Source organism: Canis lupus, chromosome 17, assembly GCF_048164855.1.
Source record: "Canis lupus baileyi chromosome 17, mCanLup2.hap1, whole genome shotgun sequence".
NCBI lineage: Eukaryota > Metazoa > Chordata > Mammalia > Carnivora > Canidae > Canis > Canis lupus.
In genome coordinates this window covers 32,485,705-32,506,330 of record NC_132854.1, presented here as the reverse complement: position 1 = coordinate 32,506,330, position 20,626 = coordinate 32,485,705, and the positions used below count along the sequence as shown (strand labels likewise).

The following is a 20,626-nucleotide window of genomic DNA, read 5'->3' as shown; positions in this document are numbered from 1 at the left end:
GAAAGGGTGGTGACTAACGTAAATATATCATCAAAGAAGTAAGTGTTTTATTCTGGCATTGCTTCTGAAATACACGGTAAAAGACTCAACAAAAACAGAAAGAAAACATGGAATCGGAAACAACTTTGAATTTCTTCCTCAAAGAGTAGCCCAGTGATGTTGCTGATAATCATATTTCAAGCCAGAGAAACTTTTCCCTGGATAAAGGCAGTCACCATCTGGCTACCCTGGGTCACATCTCAGCCAGACCACAAGACGATGCAATAACCTTCTTGCCAAAACCTAAGTAACTAAGAACAAGTGTCCTCCTTAGCACCATAGAAAAGCTTAGAAATAATTAAAACTACTGTCTTCTGTGTCATCTAGAAAAGGTAACACCAATATGAAACTTCAGCATCATCCAATTATGGCAAGAGGGAGCAGAAACAACATTAACTTCCCTGGAGTTACCAGTCTAATTTTGGAAATCATTCAACACAGATCAGGTGACAATCTCACTTATCAAGGTATATTTTATTCAATATTTCATTATTCTCTTTTTTATATTTTATTTTTAATTTATTTTGCATTGTCCTATTTAGTAAACATTTATATAGCATTTACTTTGCCAGGCATTTCTAAGCACTTTACAATCATTAGCTCATTTCCTTCTTATAGTAACTTTATGAAATAGATACTATTATTAACTTCATTTTACATATGAGGGTATTGGCAGTGGTGTTGTTTGAGTTTCTAAAAGAGTTTCTAATCAGTAAAATAAAATACTCAAAAAGACTTTAGATTTCTCTAAAAATTGACATTCTAAAATGCAAAAGAGGAAACAGCATTCTTATCAGCATAAAACAGGCCCAAGAATCTGATGACAAGAGTATAAAATATCCCAGAAAAACCCTTATAAGCCACGTCCTGGTTATTTTAGTGGTATATTTTTTTAACTAAAATATAGATGAGGTAGATTCAAATGCCAAATAGCTTTACTCACTACCCATTTCCCCTTCTAGCGTTCTTGGTCTTTCTCTCTTCCTGTCTTTGTTTTCCTCCTTCTATATCTAGCTTCTCTCAGATTCCTTCAAAGAAATAATTATCAGAGGACTTCTCTCCCTCTGATAAACTGTAGGGGCTAATAAAGAGATTGGTGAAAAAGGGTGCAAAATATGAAAGGACTTACTTCAAAGGCACTGCACATCAAAGTGACTTGCCAGGAAGCCAGGAGATCTTGCTGAACTAAGCTGAAGTAGCTTCCCTCTCCCCTCACCTTGCTCAAATCACCATTCAGGGAAGACTCCACAATGGAAGGTATTTCATAGCCCAAGCTGGCTGCCTTCCTCTGCACCAGCTGGGGAGAGTGATAGATACATACCAGGTGTCACATTTTTTATTTTGATTAAGTAAATTTTCTCAATAGGTAGCACTGAATAATATTATCACCTAATTCTCTTGAGATTTCTTTCTTTTTCTTGAAGTATTTGACAGTAGTTTTCAAATTAGGTAGCATAAATGCAAGAAAGATTTCTGCCAGTGTGGCCTGGTGTGTTGAGTGATATAAGACTAATGGATGAATCATTTGTGATGTCATCAAAAGTGTATTATTGGAGCTGCAGCAACACATTTTATAAGAAAGAAAATGAATGAGCTAAAAAGAACCTATCATGCTACAAAAGCAAACGAATCTTCAAAACAGGGCAGCGTTGACAATATAACAAATATCCAGATGGAAACTGAAAGGTTCTGACTGTCACACCAATTATTTCAAACATATGGGCTTATGTTGTCACATAAATGAAGCATTTGGATGTTTTTCTTTGTCACTTTTCACTCATATTGTAGCTTTACTTATGCCACAACCTCGGAGTTGTTTATGAGTCTTTCTTTCTCCTCAGTACCAAGGTCCATTGCCCATTTCCCTTTGCATCCTCCTCACTTCCCAGCCCAAGCCCTGCCCACAAGAGGAAGCATGGAATATTGTCTCAATGAGCAATGATGAACAACACAGAGAAAATGTAAATGAAGACCTTTGTGTGCAACTCTTTCATGGCTTGAAGTTGATCTGGAAAACAATGCTTTGGCATACATTGTCTAATTCCAACACAACAGTCCATTTTATGTCAAGTTTGGGGGGACTTTAGCTAACCATTTGCTTTGCATCTTATCTAAGAATGTGAATTGGAATTATAAATTGTTAATGGCAACAAAAGTCTGTATTACTTTTTACTCAGTCTATCAAATGTGATTCCATAGTACAAACAAAGAAATAGGAAAGAACTTAGGGACAAAATATCTTTTTCATCTCTTTAATGACTAAAACATAGGACTTATTCATGCCCAATGTTATGTTTAAGGAACTTAAAAAAATTCAACGTTAGAGTTTTACTGCTGTCATCATTTTATACCTGCTGCTAAAACCCATATTTTCCGAAAACTCTATAAATCCTATAGCTTTGGATTTGCAGGGCTATCTATAATAGAGATTTACTTTCTAATTGGTTCAGAAACTGTAATAAACCACTACTATTGTTCAGCTGAAAAGCCCAGAACCTAGTGCAGGCTCTGTTTCTTTTCCTTTGCTTCTTAAGACAAAAAAAAAAAAAAAATTAATCAAATTATACAGGCATGTCATTTGGCATAGAAAAAGCTTTTGACAGAATCCAATGCCATTCATAATAGAAACTCTCAGCAAGTTAAGAATAAAGAGCTGTTAACCTCAACTTGATAAAGAACATCCACAAAAAAATCCCTACTGCTAACATCATACTTAATGATGGAAGACTGAATGTTTTCCCTGTAACATCAGCAAAGTAAGGATGTTTGACACCTACTCTCACCACTCTTATTCTATATAACTACTGGAAATTCTCATCACTGCAAAAGGCAAAAAAATAAAAAGTATATATATTAGAAAGGATAAAACTGTCTCCCCTTGCATGTAACATGGTTATCTACACAGATAATCCCAAGAAATCTACAAAAAGAATCTTAGAACAAATGAGTTCAAAAACGTCAAAAGATAGCAAATCAACATAAAAAAATCAATCATATTTCCACATACTAACAATAAATATGCAGAAGCCAAAATTAAAACCACAATCCCATTCATAATAGTTCCACAGGAAATAAAATATTTAGGTATATTCAAAAAACAGCATGTACAGAATCTACATACTGAAAATTACATTCTAACTGATACTAGTGTTTATTATTCAGCTAAAATAATCAAGACAGCATAGTCAGTAGAGGGACAGAATCATAGATCAATGGAAGAAAATAGAGAACCAGAGATAGACTTATACAAATATGCTTACTGATTTTTAACAAAGGTACAGAAGTAAAGAAAGCAAAGCCTTTTTAAAAAATTGTGCTGCAAATAATGGTGCATCCATTCACAAAATGTGAATCTAAACCTTACTTCTTATTAAAAAAAATTTAATTCAAAATGAATTATAAACTTAATTGTGATCCATTGTACTTGTGTAAATATAAAATTTTTAGGGAAAAAAAGAGAAAATCTTCAAGAACTAGGACAAGGTAAAGATTTCTTACACTTGACAGCAAAAGCATAAACCATAAGGGAAAATTGATAAATTGGGACTTTATCAAACTAAAAAATGCTAACCGTACAATAAAAGGTTGATTAATTCTACTACATAAAAATGAAGTATAATGATACATTACAAAGCATCATAGTGTGAAAAAATAAATCAAACACTAGGAGAAGATATTTACACACATTAATATCCAAAATATATTAAGAACTCATTCAAATGAATTTTTTAAGTCAGGCAACTCAAAATGAAATGGTCAAAACTATGAAGAGGTAAATTTAGTGGAAAAGAAAATACTAACAGCCCAATAACTGAGAAAGGAGCCTAACTTCATTAATAATAAGGGAAATAAACATGACACTACAATAAAATAGTATTTAACATTCATTAGATTGGGAAAAAAGTTGTAAGTCTGATACCAACACGGCTTAGAGACAACACAAAGCAAAGGGTATTCTTACACGTAGCTGATAAGGGTATGAATTGATTCAGCCTCTTCAAAAATAAATTTGGCACATTTTAGTGTAGATGAACATGTGTATACCTTCTGTCTGCATTTCCACTCTTAAGCATACACTGTCAGGAAACTCTTGCCCACATACATCAGAAGATATTTCCATGAATATCAATAACAGAAGTGTGCTTTACAGATAAATTTTTTTAATTAAAAAAATAACTTCCATATCTATCTAAAAGAAAATGGATAAATAAATTTTGAAAAAATGCAGTGGAATATGATATAACGATTAAAATAAATGTGACTACAAGCTATCACATGAAAGGATCCTAGAAACATAATATCAAGTCAAAACATCACACAGAAGACTAAACATAGTATGAAATCATTTTGAAAAAAATAAAAAACAAGAATTGCCTGGAGATACATACGTGACATAATTAATTTTTTTTAGGTTTAATTTGGGAATAGTTGGCACGTTACATTAGTTTCAGGTATACAACATAGTGATTCAACTTCTCTATATGCTATGCTATGCTCACAACTGTAACTATCATCTGCCACATACAATGTTATCATAATACCATTGACTATATTCGTTATGTTGTACCTCTTATTCTAATGGCTTATTCATTCCATAACCGTAAGCCTATCCCACTTCCCTTTCACCTATTCTGTCCATCTCCCCATTCTTCTTCCCCTCTAGCAACCATCAGTTTGTCCTATGTATTTATAGATCTCATTCTGATTTGTGTGTTTGTTTATTCATTTGTTTTGTTTTTTAGATTTCACATAGCAGTGAAATCATATGGTATTTGTCCTTCCTGGCCTGACTAAAATAAGAGAAAAGTAAACAGGAGAAAAGTTCTGGAACACACAGGAAGGTCCAAAAGCTTAGAAATGTCTTAGTTCTTAAATTGGAAATGGATTCAAAGTGTGTGATTTTGCTTTATAACCTTCATGTATTATGTATATGATCCTTCATTGTACAGATCAAATATTACAAAATCAAATTTCTAAAAAAATTAAAAGGGAAAAATTAAGAGTAAGGTAAAGAATAAAATGCAGACTTGTAATCTAAATTTCTCAGTAATCATTTCAACAAAATGAACTTTAATGCAAGCACATATTTGAGTGGAAAGAATACTAGTTTTTGAGTTTAATAATATTTAGATATAAATATTGGCCAAGTGCTGTGATTGGTGATTTGGGCAAGAGTTAAACATTTAGCTTCCTCCTCCATAAACAGGGAATAATTGCACCTACCCCACAAGCAAATTGGAAGACTGAATTGTGAAATAACACAAGAAAAGCCAGCACAATCAATCAGTCAGGAAGCATACAATGTGTTCAGTCGTGGTTAGCTATAAACTTATTGATGATCTCTTACAAATTGGTGAATTCTTTAAGGCACCAATCAGTATCCAGATTGTGGGGAACATAGTATTTTCACGACCAGGAAGGTATAAGGAGTGGGGGAAAGTAGAAACTACCATTTACTGAACATCTACTATTTGCTAGGTATGGTTTAGTCCTAAAAGTTCTATACATATCAAACATCAAATCCTCAGGTAATTATGATGAGGAAGGTTCTATCAACTCCATGATACAAATGAGAAAACTGAGCTTAATCACCTTGCTGAAGATAATTCAGCTGGTAATTAACAGAACCAAGATTAGAACCTAAGTGGGATCCCTTGTCCACATTCCACACAGCCTCTACTGGAAGAAAAACTGCCAACAACCTTTCTCCTGGTTTAACCCAAGTCATCCTGGGCAATCTCACCCCACAGTTTCTATTTGGTTTTAGAGCTCACAGCCCATTTTTGGAGAACTGAAGGTTGACACCTTTGAGCTCTAATCAATTCTTAAAGACTTCCTTGATCAAGTTCCTTACTTTTCTCATTTTGAAAAATTTGAATTAGCTTCCATGCGTCTTCCAGGAGTCTTCCAAAAGGGAGTAACTGAAAAATTCTGAGTTTCACAAAATCTAAATCTTCACAGTTTGTGTATGTACTATATGAATAATACACAAACAAGGTGTTACCATGAGGCAAATCTTATCACTAAAACTCAGCAAAGACCTTTGAACTCAACTGAACATTTCACTGAAAAATAAAATAGAGAAAGAAAGCAAAACTGTGTAACTGGTGGGAAAATATGAGAATAACTTTGGAGGATTCCAAATTGAAACTGAGCCTGCTTCCCAATACTGCCAGTGGTGATTCTCACTCCATGTGATACACATCATCATCTTCATCTCACTACTCAGAGCTCCCCACTACGTTCTGGTCACTGGCTTTCTAAAAGCCTACATAGTTTATATTGTCTACATTTACTTTAGCTCTGTCAATTTTCAAATTGTCCTCTTTGAGATGATTGGTAGGTAGCTAACAAATCATATTGCTGAAGAGTGCAGGCTCTGGAGTCAGAACTCCCCAGTTCTATTTTTTTATTAGGTAGACAACTTTGGTCATGTTATTTAAGTTTTCTGAGGTTCAGTTTCCTCATCTTAAAATGGATTTTAATAATAGCATCTGCCTAATTAGGCGGCTATGAAAATCAAATGAGGTAATGTAACACCTCCAAAGAATGTAGCCCAGGACCCTAGTACACTATAAGTGCCAAACATTTATCACCAGTATTGGCATCAGCATCAAATCATGAACTCCAAATTGCAGTAATGCTAATATATTTTATGCATAACAGGACCTTATGTGATGTTTGATATTGATACGAGATGATAATGCTACAGAACCAACAAAATGGACAGAAAGCCTTAAGAGAATTTTAAAAAATATAATTGCAAAATAATTCACAATGGTTCTGTACATGAGAGCTGTAGGCAAAGCCTGGCCCTCACATTTTGTTTCTATATATTATATCTTTTATTTTTCCTTTCTCTATTGCCTCAACTTGTAAAATAATTCATCTTACTATAGGAAGGACTCCAAATTACTTCATAGGAAATAGGAATAATAAGGGAAAAAAATAAGAGGTGACATAATAGCATATTCTTTCATATTTTTACTTTGGTACCTTTCCTCCAACCCAAATGTGACATGACTGTATGTCTAAAAAGATGTATTCTTGGTGATTTCAAGCTCTACAAGAGCACACACAAAAAAAAACCTCATGTTAATTTATGGCAGTTTATTTTACATCCATATGGGAAAGTTCATTTGGCTTGAACTTTTTTCAGCTGCTGATGAGGCTGCTATTGATTTAGCACTCTCCTAGAATACAAACCCACAAAACACATAACAGGGGAAAAGCTAATTATGGTAATAAGAATCAAGCATGCATAATTCCATTAAAAATAGTCACCTCTCTGCATATATCATGACTTTTTTTAAACAACTCTTCTGTTCATTAGGAGAAAATTACCTTTTAGTGTTAAGTGGACTATAAATGCACTGTTTACATTGAAACTGGAAAAAAACTAATGTCATATTTCGTGTCAAGATGATTATTACTATTGGTGTTGTCTGACTGTATTACTGTATTACTTCAAAACAGTGTGTAATGAATGCCTAGGCTGCACAAGCTGAGTCACTGTCTGAGATTTCATTGCAGAAGAATATACCCCTCCTGACCTTTGTGAGTAGGTATTTTAGTTGAGGCTCACTTAAGTTTCAAAAGTTACCTCACTGGCTTTTACTTTCTACAAGGAGCAGATATTTTCTAACTATTCAACTATTGGGACAAAAGCTTTGTGGGGTTTTTTAAATTTCTCCAGGAAATAAACCAGGACCCATAGTACAAAAATGCAAAGGGATCTCAGGGCTTCAGAGATTGAATAGACAGCCAAATTCATCTATTTTGAACTTCCAGCAACTGAAGGAATCCCAAAAGATAGATGCTGCCAGCAAGAAATCCACTGTTTCAAAAGGTAAGCTATTCTACATATGAGTAATCCTGTTAGAAATTTCTTTGCTGGCCTGAACAGCTCTGTCATCCTTATCTGTTAGAACAGGTTCTTCTACCTAAACATAGATTAAAACCAGGTAGACACAGAGTAATGATGTGAGAAATATGGAAAACCTAAACAATTTGAACGAATACCACATTAGAGGCAGGGAATATTTATGTGCTTTAAAAATATGAAAAATTGTCTACATTTCTATTATCAAAAAGATACCAATTAATAAGTTGCCATTTTTATCTATTGATCTGACAAATACTTTTGAAAAGTAATAAATGTTAGAAGGCTGGATGAATAGTAAGGAATGGGAAATAATCTCACTCATACAATGCATTTTCTAATGTGCATTTTTTGCCTATCAAAAGCTTCAAAAGTATAGTTATTTTCTGAACCAAACTTTCATTTCTACTACTTTATTCTAAGGAAAAAATTTATATAAGGATGTTCATCAAACTTATTTAAATATAAAATTAGAAATCATAAATATTAATAATATTTTTGTGACCTTCTTTAATTCAAGGGACTTCAAGGGGTTCTCAGTGTCAAGGGTGATTTACACTAAATGCCTGAAGCTCTCCTGTCAGCTTCTCTTTTGAGGAATTAGTCAAAGCAGGTCCAGAAAGTCACCAAAAAAAGGAAGTATGAAATCTTGAATTGCCATTCTGGATTACCCTCCTTTAAGCTAAAATCTTGATGAAATTCTGTCTTCACTGTAGCAGCAACCCTAAACTAATGCCTCCTTTTTACTCATCATAGTCACCATCATTTGAGTCTTCATAAAGATGTTCAAAATCAGTTTCCAAAAAAAAAAAAAAATTAAGTCATCTTCATATTATTGTTGCCTAAGTTGTTGAAATTCCCCCTTTAACGTTTTTAATGTGCCCTACTCTGCAATTTTAACAGGAGTATGCTACTAAAGGTAATTATGTTATCATTACTTAAAATTGCATTAAAATTTTTAATTGCAAAAAAATCTTAATTGCTTAAACTATATCTTTATATCCTTTATTTTTTCTTTATTCATAAGTTAACTTTCAAAAATGATTTAGGAAAAATGTGTGATTCTGTGATTTCTTTCCAATCTAATCTGTTAAGCAGGAAGTAGGTGTTCATTAATAGAATGTAGGTCCAAGATGTGTGGGAATGTGGAGTTGTGTATGATTGATTTTAGATCAACTTAATTGATAGTACACAAATCCTCTTTATTTTGCTTTGCTCATGGTAAATGATAGTATTCATGGTAAAAGATATGCAGTAATAAAATTTCTTACAGGAAGCACTTCCTAAAATTACTGTAATACCTAATTTAAAAAAAAAGATCTCAAATGAGAAAAATTGTTTGCTGAGTACAAAGAGCACAGTATTCTCTCATTGAGCCACCTGTATGAATGAAAATGCCAACACATTACTTTAAAAGCAATGTAAATAAAATAGAGCTAAAAATCAATACAAGCAAAACTGAAGGGACTAGAAAATTGTGCTTCTGTAATAGTGACTAGATTTGTAATAACCCGGGGAAGGAAAAAAATAGGCATTTTTTACAGGAGGCAAGGAAGAAGTATGACATAAGAGCCAGAGGCTATACTGAGCCAGTGAAATTGTCCATTATTTAAACTGCAGGTGGTGACATTCACATAAACTGGTATAGCAAGATGCATCTAAAGCAAGTGATGTGAGTGGATTTAGTGTGAAATCTACTGTGGGATTCTGTACTTCACGGAACAGTACAGGTGTGTTCTGCCTTAGGAGAACATGGTACTGGCAACACTACCTCTGAAAGAAGACAAATTAAAGTCTAAGTACATTGAATCTATAATTTAAATCCTATTCATATGTTATTAACAATATGGCAGAATATTTTGGGAATTAAGACTCTTGAGGTAGAAAAAGAAGGAAAAGATAGCAAGGGAAAGGAAAAGAAAAAAAGACAGACAAGAAGATGAGGAGGAAAGCAGATGCAGAGGAAGGGGGAGATGAAGAAGGAAAAAGTGAAAAGTGTGGAAATGAGAGATTATTTAGAAGATAGGTAAAAGAGGTAAGATCCAATGATGCCAAAATATTGAGCATATATTAATAGAAATCTCCAAAAAAGTCTTCCTGCTTCCAGACAAAATTGTAAAAATCAATGATGTTGACCTTCATCATGCCCACTTTTAGCCTATATCTCAGTGATCATATTTTCTGTAAAGGGCCTGATAATAAAAGTTTTTGGCTTTAGCAACTACTCAATTCTGCTGTTGTGGCATGAAAGCAACCACACAGAATGTGTAGGCAAATAGGTATAGGTATAGGTATATTCCAATAGAACTTTATTTACAAAAACAGGCAGTAGGCCACATTTGCCCAACCACCCCATATTGTTCCAATCTTACTATATGGTTTCATTTTCTCTAATACTTTCTATTAACTATTGCCCCATCACTCAATGCACCATTGACTCTCCATGATTTTTTTTTATTAAAGGTTTTTATTTATTTATTTATTTATTTATTCATTCATTCATTCATTCATTCATTCATGAGAGACACAGAGAGAGAGAGAGAGAGGCAGAGACACAGGCAGAGGGAGAAGCAGGCTCCATGCAGGGAGCCCGGCGTGGGACTCGATCCCGGGTCTCCAGGATCACACCCTGGGCTGCAGGCGGCGCTAAACCACTGGGCCACCGGGGCTGCCCAACTCTCCCTAGTTTTTACAATTATGCTCTTTAAACTTTAAACTTCCCTCCCCATTTCTTGTCACTTTATATTAAGTCTTTCTGCATCTTTCAGATCGCATCTAGCCACCATAATAAAGTTTCCCTGCTTAGAAGCTCACAAGAGGAAAACATCTACAGTCTCAAGAATACCAGAAGATTCTTCAATCACTACCAGATGCATCCCAAGTGAACGGCACTCAGCTATCTGATACCTACATAATTCTCTGTTCAATCACTCAAGAATTGAGTACCTATTATATGTTTCACCCTATGAAAAATGATAATTTTTAAAAATTAATTCTTGACCTCAAGTGACTCAATCTACTATCAGTAGAGTCTACTTATGTACCCACCAGCTTCTTATATCTAACCCACCCCATCAAGTCATTAGAAAGCCATTAGTAACATCAATAATGGCAAGACCAAACTATCTGAAGAAGTAGGCTAGAAGTAGGAAAAATTGTTTCTCCCCATAAGAGTTTCATTTCTAGTCAATGACTAGGACATGTTGGGTAGCAGGCATCAACAAACATGTTCTGTCCCAATAAGGGAGAAGAGAAGAAAACCAATTTATCAGATAAAAAACTGTCATTACTCCTTCTTTAAGTTTGTATCATTTTGTGAAGAACTTCAGAGAAAAATGCTTCATGATTACCAATCCTCAATACCAAAACTAACATTATATGGAACATTATAGTATATCGGATTAATCTTCCCACTAGTACCAACTAGAAAAGCTGGATAGCATATAAGAACATCTGCTTGGAGGCAGCATATGGCTACCATGGTAGCAGGATAAGCATGGAGGTACACATTCCAACCTCCATTCAAGAGAGAACATGCTACAAAGATTGCACTGCACTTAGCTAACAGCCCCCACAGTCGGATGTCCTGAAGCACTCATGCTGAGGCCACGTACTCTCCAGGCTGCTCTTGCCCAACTCTTCTTATGAGTAGTCTACTCTGCAGCTCCTTATCAACCTAGCGGAGCCTATCTCAGAGCTGCACTAGCCTGAGAATCTTCCCGTCCAATCCTCCCATTTCCTTCCTCCTCTCCTCTCATAGTCAACAGGTCTCAATTGCAGTCTCTCTGCCTACTCCTGCTTTCTCTACCCTGCTCTCTCACATTTACCAACCTCAAAAATGATGACACTTTCTCAATAGTGCAGCCACATTCCACAGGAGGCTAACTAACAAAGGGAATTTTAATCAAATACTTTGCTTTGGAATATAACCAACAGCTTATATAAACATAGGAAAATGCTTCCTACCATGTGAATTTTTGGAATGTTTTGCCAAGCAAAATGGCTGAAGTTTTCTACTAGTGGAAAAATTTTTTTCTGAATAGAAATGCATAATTTAGGTTTAATAAGACTTTTCAACATAAGCTGTACATACAAATGTGTATTTTCTCCTTTCCTTGTGTTTACAGCATAAGATAAGCCATAGACCAATTTTATGTAGCTATTTTATATGCAAATAAGAGGTTATTTTTACATGTCTTCAGTTTTATTGGAGACAGGCAAGAGAATCTCAAATAATGCAGTCTTCCACTCTAGTCAGAGAATTGACTTTTATATTTTCTGCTTTCTGTGGACATCTTTATCTCTTCACAGGTGCTGAAAAATGTTTAAACACTAAAGGCTTAGATATCAATACAATTTTATAAATAATTTTATTATTTCAGGTTAAATCAGTTCATTTTGGCTTTTTAAGCATGAATTGAGATGGTCAGTTGACCTCTCCCTCCATTCAAAAACAAGAAGCATCTTCTGTATGAATAATTTCCCAGGCTCCCCACATGGACAGATGTGAAAATTCTCCAATGGTAATGTTAAGTCATGTCAATTATGTCACCCACCTCTGCCCTCATAGAATAGGGACAAGGAGTTAATTTATTAGCTGGCATCAATGGCCACAAAAGGAATTGAGAAGAAGATTCTGACATCAACAGATTAGAGATCCCACAAATAGAGTTTTGTTTTTGGCAAGATGGATAGATTTGGAAGGACCCATAGACCTGACAGAGTTAATACAGACAGCATGCTGTTGATCCAATGATTCTCCAGCAGGAACAAAATCTGCCTTGGCCAGTAGTACACCGAAGGAGCCAACAGCCATTAGGCAGAGGCTCAAGTAAGCAGGTGGTTTCTGTCAGTGGATGCCCTACAGTGGACAAAATGAGCGTGAAGGAGGAAAAGAAGGAAATAGGTATACAATAGGTAGAGATTTGGGCAGGGAGTCTTAATGGATATGGTATGGCCGAGGGAGCAAAAACAGGAGTTCAGCAAGACCTCTGTCCTGAGATGACTTAACAGAGGCAGTACCTAAAATCAAGAGGAAAAGAAGTTCTAAGTAGGGCTTGTTCACCAGGCTTGAGCAAAATCAACTTACTAGAGTCTATTTACTAGATAAAGGGCCATAGCAGAACTGCAAGCATTTCTTTTCATGTGCTCCATAGTGAGGACTCTTCAAATTCTCCCTGAAGAGTACCAGGTCTGATGGAAGGAAGGTGGCCATGAGAACTGCTGGAATCACACCTGTGATTGGGCTGCTGTAACAGAAAGCCAGACAGAATGGATTGAGGGAGGGGCTACAAATATTGGAAGAAAATGAGTCCTGATAAAATTCATTATCATTATACAAAGATAGAAAATAATGTCAACTTCTACAGTTGTTGAAATGATTAAATGCCAGGTCATCAGCTCACAGTTAAAGCTCCAAGGATGTGAGTGAACCAGCCCTTTCGGCTACCCATAGAATCATACAATGACCAAGTATATTCTCTTAACTTGGGAGTTTTTAACAGAATCATGTTAAGTCATGTCAATGATGTCACTGCTTCTCTTAACAGGTTATTTTTTTTTATTTATTTTTTATTGGTGTTCAATTTACCAACATACAGAATAACCCCCAGTGCCTGTCACCCATTCACTCCCACCCCCCGCCCTCCTCCCCTTCTACCACCCCTAGTTCGTTTCCCAGAGTTAGCAGTCTTTACGTTCTGTCTCCCTTTCTGATATTTCCCACACATTTCTTCTCCCTTCCCTTATATTCCCTTTCACTATTATTTATATTCCCCACATGAATGAGAACATATAATGTTTGTCCTTCTCCGACTGACTTACTTCACTCAGCATAATACCCTCCAGTTCCATCCACATTGAAGCAAATGGTGGGTATTTGTCATTTCTAATAGCTGAGTAATATTCCATTGTATACATAAACCACATCTTCTTTATCCACTCATCTTTCGATGGACACCGAGGCTCCTTCCACAGTTCGGCTATTGTGGCCATTGCTGCTATAAACATCGGGGTGCAGGTGTCCCAGTGTTTCATTGCATCTGTATCTTTGGGGTATCTTAACAGGTTATGAACACTGTGGCAAATATAGCTAACATACACTGAGAAGTCATTATGGGCCAATCACTGCCTTGATTATCTACATCTATTATCCCATTTAATCTTTGCAACCCTATAAGGTGGGATTCAGTATTAATTCCATCTTAGAGATATGAAAACCAAAGAACAGAGAAGTGAAGTGACTTGTACAAGGTTACACATTAGGAAGTGGCAGTAGCAGGATTTGAACAGAGACTCAGGAGCCCCTACTAATAGTTTAGATACACAAAGCACAATACTCTACTATGGGGGGGGGGGATATAGAAAACTGTGTAAAAGCAAAAATTGTTCCATTCGATATCTATGTAGAATACCAGTGGTAGACCACAATGAGACATGTAGAAAAAGTAGTCAAACTGTGGCAGCACATTTTTAATGTAATTTTTTCCAGTGATCATTTCCCTAGCTATGCTCCTGGCATGGACCTATGTCAGCACAGCCATGACAGGAACAGAGTATATGGCTAAAGCCTTTATTACCAGTTTGAGCAATGGTACTATAATGACCAGCATCATTTCTGGGCTGTGGTCCTCTAGGTGCACAGAAACAAGCAGTAACTGCATCACTTTCCCTCTGATATGTAAATTCCAAAATGACAGAATTCTACATATTGGATTATCATATAACCTATATATAAAAACTAAATATCAACTTACATCACCCAAGGAGCTGGAATATTTAATATGGTTTGCAAAATGCTTTCAGTGATAATTCACAAAAATACAATAAAAGTGGAAGAATTTTTTAAATAGCAGCCTGATACCTATAATATAACCACAGTGTATTTAATGTTTTGAACATTAAAACATATTTTTTTTACTTTTACCTAAGCAATTTATGCTCATTTTATATAACTTAGAATAACATCATCTAAAAATCACCTAAAATATTACTACCAGAGATAATTATAAATATTTTATTGTTAAGCCTTCCAGAATTGTCCTAGTCATTTAACATTTAGTAAAAATAAAATATATTTGTCACAGTATATAGTCTACTGTATAACTGCTTCTTTCATTTAGTTATATTATGAATACCTTCCCATAAATTTAAATTTCTTATGACTACATATTTTTGTTTTATTTTATGGGTGCCCATAATTTATTTTGTCAGTCCCCTATTGTTGGGTATTTAGATTATTTCCAATTCTTATTTATTTATAAGATTGCTTCTTACATTTAGAAAATTAACATTTAATCTATTTTATAGAAATATTGTTATCCAGTTCCTAGTTTGCCTTTTAGCCTTATAGTAGTCTGCATTCAAAAATGTGTTTTTAATTTTTATGTAGAAATATATGAACATTTCAGTTGTGAATTATGCCTCTGGTGCCATCCTGAGAAAACCTTTGTTTCAAGAATGAAGAATAGCCCTTCCACCCTGTGATATGTATATATTCATGGGTGTTTTCCTCCAACACTTTTATGGCTTCATTTTTTTTTCACTTAATATGTTTTTTAAAGAGTAGGTACTAATATAATCCTGGAAAATCACATATCAAAAACTGTCAGCTTGCTTTCTACAAGAATATTGCAATGACACTGCTTCACAGGAGGAAGGGGCCTTTGTTATTACAAAAACTCAAAGTAAAAGACATTGGAGTTTCTTCTTTGAAGTAAATGATTTGATTACATTTCTATAAAAGTTGATAATACTGTACTGTAAAGACAAGGAGATATTACCTTCAGTGTCGATGGCCAGGTCAGGCTACCTGTGACTAAGAAGCATATCCATTCCCTTACCCATTTGTAAGTACTCTTTCCTGAGTCCTTTCTCACCAGCTTATTCTAATTTCTTTTTTATTTATTTATTTATTTATTTTTTTTAATTCTAATTTCAAATGGACTTCCTCCATGGCTTCATCTGTTTCTTCAGAGGATGTGAAAGATATTTTTATATTAGAGAGCACACTGGTCAAAAAGAAAGAATATATACCATGGCTGCTACTCCTATTAATAGTACTACATTTTCAAACCATGTAATTTGACTACAGAGATTTTTTTTTTTACAGAGATTTTTTAAAGTAGCAGCTAAGAAATCTGACATGTAATGTGCAAAATGCAAAGCCCTGACAAGATTCTACATCCCTTTTTCTTTCACTGATTTTATTTTAAATTATTTTTTAGAATCCTATAATGCCTCCACGATTAAACTTTAATAACCTTAACATTTATTCATTATTCCATGGCCACCTTTAAGACATCAGCCAGTGATATCACTAACTTCACAGTTTAAGATGTTTTTCCCTTTGGAAGAATCTGTTCATTACAATAGTTAACAACTACTCAGTTAGCAAAGAACCCTAAGACAAGGCATGGGACAAGTTAATGGTCTAACAAATCAGTTGTTAAGGTAAATGGTCAGTTTGCACAGTAGAGTATTATTGCTTTATTGAATCCAACTTAAAGATTTACAGAAGTTACATTTTATTCCAGGTACAAGAAGCACAAATGAAATACAGAGGGGTGAAGTTTTGTTTTACGCTGCTTTCATTAAGAACCCAATTGCATGACAAAATCAGTTAGTATATATCTCGCTCCATGTGACAGCCAATTTTCCACTGAGATTGGAAACTCTTGGAGACTTTTAATCCTTGTTCTTACTCTGGGAGTATAGGAGAGGGAGTTATAGCATGTTTTTAAATTGTTTAAAGTAAAGCATCAGTGGTAACAAGGGTTATTCCTAACTCTTGAGCAACAGAACATCTCCGGATAGATGGGGCATGGCTTGAAATCTAAGTTTACTTTGATGATGAAATCTGTCTGGGACATACTTATTGGCCCAACATACTAAAGGGTTTTTTTCCCAATGAATTTCTTTTCAGAGAAAATATGTAGTGTTATAAACACAGCTGCACCAAATAACCTGTGACACAATCAACTAGATTATCTAAAGGCTCAAAGCTGATAGCATCATGATCCATTTAACACATTTTTTTTTTGTATCCCTAATATATGCCAAGTACTTCCAAAGGTCTAAGGATATAGTAGGTACAAATCCTCACGGGGTTTATATTCTTTAAGGCAGCCTTCAAAAACAAATATTTTTACATTAATACATTATTGCATTACATTAAACAGGGTACATTAGGTAAATAAAACATTACACAGGATATATACATTAAACAGGATAAAACACATTAATACATATAATTTTGAAAGTAATGAGTGCTAAAAAAAAAAAAAGATGTCCATGAAGAGTGCTGAATGGAAGTCAACTGCTCATGTAAGGAGTGGAATTATGTTATTTGGAGGACTGCAGACAATCAATCAATCAAGGGTCCATAAGTAAAAAGAAAGATAAATAAGTATTTCACTGAACACTTAAAAAGCATCCTTTTACATGCTTTCAAAGGCCTGTCTGCTGCTTTTAGTTTCTCTGAGCAAACCTTTCTCTTTAGAACAGAAGAGCTATAGCAAAAGATTAAAGCTTAGAGTTTAGGGATAGTGCATGCTCAAGATTCCTGCTCAGTGCCCAACAGTACATACATAATGCTTTTTATAGCAGTAACAACAATGACGAGAAAGGTCAAATAGCTGAGGTTTTGGAATAATTGCTTGGTTCAGATCTATAAAAAGCTATTAAATCAGTCCTCTAGGGAATAACATGTTTTGTTATTCTATAAGGGCATAAGTGTAAAAGTTCTCCAGCTTATAGACTAATTCTGGACTTCAGCTTACTATCACTTAATAAATTTATGTTCTACAGTTGCAAACCACAAACTCATTTTAAATGCTTTTAGTGGGAATAAAATACCACAAAATAAACTGTTAGACTTTGTGTATGTAATAACATCTGACAATCCTCACTTTCCAGACTGAGTACTTAGGATCCAGCACCAAAAGAAAGGAGATTTTCAGAAAGCCTATGTCCAAAGTATACATATAACTTCAAACATTTTAAAAATGAATTCTTTCAGTAAGTTATTTCAGTTTCATATTGTGGTTGGCAAGGTAAACCCTAGCTTTGACAATATAAAGACTATTTATGAAAGACTAATGACATCATGTATAGCTCACATCATATGGTATATTTGCATAAATGTAAATGACATCATTTTAGGATCTTTTGCTTCTTGCTCTCTGGTACTTTTCTCAAATACAGACTGACAGTGTTCCTACACTAATTAATCCATTTATTAAAACAAGCATAACAAAACAAAACCCACAGTCCTTTCTTTCATGGAAACCATTGAAAATAAAATGAGAATTACCTGTTATAGTTCGTAGTTCTCCTGGCCTCAGCAGAGGAAGGAGGTAGATTAGGAAGGAAGCAGTAGTCAGGGCCCCAGCAGGAAACAAGTGGCATTGTCTCAAAGGTAACTCAGCAGAGTGTAATGAATGGGACATCTTACAAAGGCAGAGACAGGTTAAGGGAGACCAACGTGGGTGATGCTGCAACCTGGAGCTGGCAACAGCACGAATGGTTTCCACTATGCTTAAAATGGCGAGGGGAGTGTGTTAGTTTCCTATTGTTGCTGAAAAAAAATTACCACAAACTTATTGACGTAAAACAACAGAAATTTTTCTTTTAGTTCTGGAAGCCAAAAGTCCAAAATCAGTCTTACTGTGCTAAAATCAAGGTGTTGGCTAGCAGAGCCACTATCCCTCAGGAGGCATTAGGGGAGAATCTATTTTCTTGCCTTTTCCAGCATCTAGAGCTGCATTCCTTGCATTCCTAGGCTTCCAGTCCCTTCATCTTTCAAGCTAACAGCTTAGCATTTATTCTTTGACTTTGCTTCTATCACATACTCTTCCCCCCATCTGTGCATAGTCAACTATCTTCCTCTTTTAAGAAATTTTTAACTAGGGGTACCTGGGTGGCTCAGTTGGCTAAGCACCGGACTGTTGGTTTCAGCTGGGGTCATGATCTCTGGGTCATGAGATCAAGCCCTATGTCAGTGTCAGCGGGGGAATATGCTTGAGATTCTCCTCCTCTCCTACTCCTTTCCCCCACTTGCATATGTGCAAGCTCTCTCTCTCTCAAATAAGTAAAAAAGGGAGGGGTGGCACCTGGTGGCTTAGTTAAGCATCGACTCAGGATCCTGAGATAGAGCTCTGTGCTCAGCAGGGAGTCTGCTTGGAATTCTTTCTCTCCCTCTGCCCCTCCCCATGGTACTCATGTGCTTGCTCTCTTAAATAAATAAATAAATAAATAAATAAATAAATAAATAAATAAATAAATAAATAAATATCTTTTTAAAAAGAAAAGAATACTTTTAACTATATTTAGGGCCCCCTTGGATAGCCCAAGATAATCTCTCCATCTCAAGATCCTTAACTTAATCACATCTGCAAAGACCCTTTTTTATATGAGGCAATATTCATGAGTTCCAGGGATTAGGATCTTGATATCACTGGGGGGCCACTATTCACCTTGCCACAGGGAGGGTCTAGAGCTCAGACTGGAACCAAGGGAGACCTACAGCAATAGAGAAAAACCATCTCACAGAATATGTGGTTTATAACCACTTACCCCATGTGGTAGTAGAACATGGTCACTACCAAAGGATGACCAAACAAGAAGAGAGTCTGGGAAAAAAAAATACCCCAACCTGTCTCTTATCCCACCCTCCAATTTCTGCCAGTGCCTCTCACAGCCCAACATCAAATGGAATTTAGAGGGCAAGGAAGGCCAGGCCACTATCCAACCATAAAGGTCAGCCTGCTAGTGCTCAGAGGATGATAGAAAAAGTTGATCAGTGGATTTCAAGAATCAAATGGAGAATATCCAGCAAATGGGCACTAGAAACTGACATCAGTTCTGACGCCATGCATAAGAATGAGGACTTCTGCAAGAGACTGAGGATGGCTTTAAAAAACCCAACCAAGCAGCCTGAATTCAGAGAAATAAGGTCAATTTCAGGACTCACCATAAGGGCTCATCTCAGAGACTGGAAAATCATTCTTGAGTTAATTCATTGTGCATTCATGGAATTCAACCAGGCCTTAACTCTGCAAGACTCATTCCAAGATTTTGGAACTATAACCAGGTTTTTTAATTAGAGATTTACAGTTTACAAATAAAAATAAATAATTTATTTGTTAAAAACACCAATTCAATTCAGGGAGGATAAATGCACCCCTATGTTTACTGCAGCATTATTTGCAATAGCCAAATTACAGAAGCAGCTCAAGTGTCCATTGATAGATGAATGAATAAAAAAAGTATATCACAAATAGAATTTTATTCAGCCATAAAATATAAACAAAATTTTGTCATTTGCAATGATATGGATGGAACTAGAGAGTATAATGCTAAGCAAACTAAATCAGTCAAAGACTAATACCATATGATTTTACTCATACATAAAATTTAAGAAACAAAACAAAGGGGAAAAAGACAGAGACAAATCAAGAAACAGACTCTTAATCACAGATAACAAAACTTATGGTACCAGAGGGGAGGTGGGTAGGGAGATGAAAGAAATAGATGATGGAGATTAAGGAGTGCACTTGCTGTGATGAGCATAGAATGATGCCTGGTATTGAATCACTATATTGTGCACCTGAAATTAACACTGTATGTTAACTATACTGAAATTAAAATTAAAAACTTAATAAAAAAAGAAAAGAAACAAAAAATATGTATTTGTTTTAATTGGGT

General features: G+C 35.2%; 1 long non-coding RNA gene across 11 annotated transcripts in view; it reads right to left on the bottom strand.

Annotated features, from left to right (window-relative positions):
- Positions 1 to 20,626, bottom strand: part of LOC140608011 (uncharacterized) — a 261,913-nt gene that overhangs the window by 121,915 nt on the left and 119,372 nt on the right. For 8 of the 11 annotated variants that reach the window (XR_012009955.1, XR_012009954.1, XR_012009949.1 and 5 more), the window contains one exon: positions 12,034 to 13,170. This is a non-coding gene — a long non-coding RNA (uncharacterized lncRNA). Of the gene's footprint in view, positions 1 to 1,168; positions 1,337 to 12,033; positions 13,171 to 20,626 lie in introns of those variants that run through there. The other 3 variants (XR_012009951.1, XR_012009948.1, XR_012009953.1) reach the window with 1 other exon arrangement.